At 47.8% G+C, this 2,500-nt stretch overlaps 1 protein-coding gene across 1 annotated transcript in view; it reads left to right on the top strand.

Moving 5' to 3' along the window:
- The window catches only part of LOC125039193 (glutamate receptor ionotropic, kainate 2-like), a gene marked incomplete at its 5' end in the record, with an annotated part of 77,309 nt that overhangs the window by 27,240 nt on the left and 47,569 nt on the right, over nucleotides 1-2,500 (top strand). The gene's annotated exons all lie outside the window — the stretch shown is intronic.

The raw sequence follows: 2,500 nt of genomic DNA, 5'->3' as shown, positions 1-2,500 counted from the left end.
TGTGTGCGTGTGTTTGTTTTTACGGTGTATATATACGGTGTGTGTATGTTAATGTGTTTGTTTGTTTGTTTGTGTGTGTGTCTTTGTGTGTGTGTTTGTTTGTTTGTGTGTGTGTCTTTGTGTGTGTGTTTGTTTGTTTGTGTGTGTGTCTTTGTGTGTGTGTTTGTGTCTATGTGTATGCGGGTTTTTATATGTGTCTGAATATATGTGATTGTGTGTGTTTTTATGTATGTTTCTGTATGTTTCTGTATGTCTGTGGGTTTCATGTGTGTATGTGTGTGTGTATGTGTGTGTGTATATGTCTGTATCTGTGTGTCCATGTGTTTCATGTGTGTGTGTGTGTCTGTGTGTACGCATATGCTCCGCGCTCGTGTGTGAGTTCGTGAGCACGCATACGTACGTGAATAAGTGAATGAACGAGTAAGTGTGCGTTCATGCGTAAGTCATCTCCCCTCCCCCCCTCTCCCCCCACTACCCCCAAATAATGATGTGACACCCTCACCCCCACCCTACCCCTCACCCCCGTCCCCCGACCCTCCCCCCTCTCCTCCCCAATCATTCTTCACCCCCCCCCCCCCCCAACACGTAAATCAAGTGATGTTTCCGCGATGCCTTGTAGGGGGTGGGTGGTGAGGAGGGGGAGGATTGGAGGGGGAGATGAAGATGCTGATCAAATCTGCATCTCAGGGAGAGGCTGCTTAGCATCTTTCGCAGATCAGTCATCTTCGCTTATCTATTCCTCTAGAGGTGGGCGGGGGTGGGTGGGGGTGGGTTGGGGTGGGGGGGGAGTGGAGGTGAGGGTAGGAAGGAGATGGGGTTAGATGGGGGGGTGAGAGAAATAGGGGGATGGGGAGGGGAGGAAAGAGATGGGGAGAGGGAGGGGAGAGGGAAAGGAAGGGGAGAAGGAGGATGGGGAGAGGAATGAGATAGGGAGAGGAGGGGGACAGGAGGGGAAGGGGAGGAATGGGATAGGGAGTGGAAGGGGGAGAAGGAGAGATGAGGAGAGAAGGTAACAGGAGAAGGAGAGAGAGAGATGGAAAGAGGAGAGAAAAGGAAGGGGGGGGGGGGGGGGGAAGGGAGGGGGAAAGGAAAGGTGGAGGGAAAGGGAGGGAGAAAGGAGGGGTGTAGGGGAAAGAGAGGAGGAGGAGGAGGAGGAGGAGAGAAAAGATAGGGAGAGATAGGGGAGGAAAGGGTGGGAGAAAGAGAGTGATAGCAGGTAAATATGGAAGTCACAGGGGGAGGGGGGGGAGGGGGGTGCAGGGATTAGGGAGGCGATATAGATGATTAATACAAAGGGAATAAATGGAATAGGGGAGGGGGAGGGAGTGGGGGAGGGAGGGAGGGAGAGAGGGAGGATTGAAGAGGAATATAGAATAAGAAAGCTTAGGGGAGGGAGGGGGGGGGGGGTGGAAGGGAAAGAGAAGGATAGATAATGATAATAATGATAATAATGATAATAATGATAATGATAGTAATTATAATAGAAATAATGATGATAATGATAAAAGATGGAATAAAAAAAATTAAAAAAAGAGAATAGGTAAGGTTAGGGTAAATCTATTTTGGTGGTGGGGGGGGGGTGGTAGGTAAGCCCCAAGGGTGGGGTATGGGATAAGGGGTAGGAGGGGAGGGGGTAATGACAAAGGAAAGGAGAAATAGAGAGAAAAGGGAATAAAAGAGAGAAATCAAAATTCGATTAGGGGAAGATAGAAACAAAATAGGAATATAATAAGCATAGGAACGAAGAGAAGGCGGGAAGGAGAATAAAGAGAGGAATTAAAGGAGAAAAGAAGATAAGAAAAAAATGATAATTTAATGATTGTATAAAGTAAGAAGTGGGGAAAAGAGGGGTAGGAGGGGGTGAGGGCGAGGGAGGGGAAGGTGGGGGTGAGGGTGAGGGAGGGGTAGGTGGGGGTGAGGGAGAGGGAGGGGTAGGTGGGGGTGAGGGAGGGGGAGGAGTAGGTGGGGGTGAGGGAGGTGGAGGGGAGGTGGGGGTGAGGGAGGTGGAGGGATAGGTAGGGGTGAGGGATAGGAAGGGGTAGTTGGGGATGAGGGAGGGGGAGGGGAGGTGGGGGTGAGGGAGGGGGAGGGGTAGGTGAGGGAGAGGGAAAGGGGGGGGTACCTCAACATATGATAATTCCACTTGGATGAAGACAGACGCTCTCGTGGCCCGCAATTTGTTTCATTTCGTTCCTGTTTCATATTGCCTCATCCATTTCCATAAATATCAGCTCTTATCTCAGTAACAAAATAACAAAGATAGAGAAAATACCTTCACCGTTAATTATAGCGTTTATGAAACATTTCAGAATATCAGCTTAATGTCCTTAATGATTTCATTTCTATTTTTTTTTTATATCAATTACAGAAAACAATAAGGTCATTTCTGCCGCCAACGGGGAAGTAATACGTAAGGAATTATGAATCTAATTAAGGATTAAAACATGAATGTAATTGGCGATTAAGATAAAAATAGAATAATTACTAATTAACTAACACA

The sequence above is a fragment of the Penaeus chinensis genome, chromosome 26, assembly GCF_019202785.1.
Source record: "Penaeus chinensis breed Huanghai No. 1 chromosome 26, ASM1920278v2, whole genome shotgun sequence".
NCBI lineage: Eukaryota > Metazoa > Arthropoda > Malacostraca > Decapoda > Penaeidae > Penaeus > Penaeus chinensis.
Note: the sequence above shows the minus strand (reverse complement) of the source record. Positions and strands in the feature narration are given on the sequence as shown.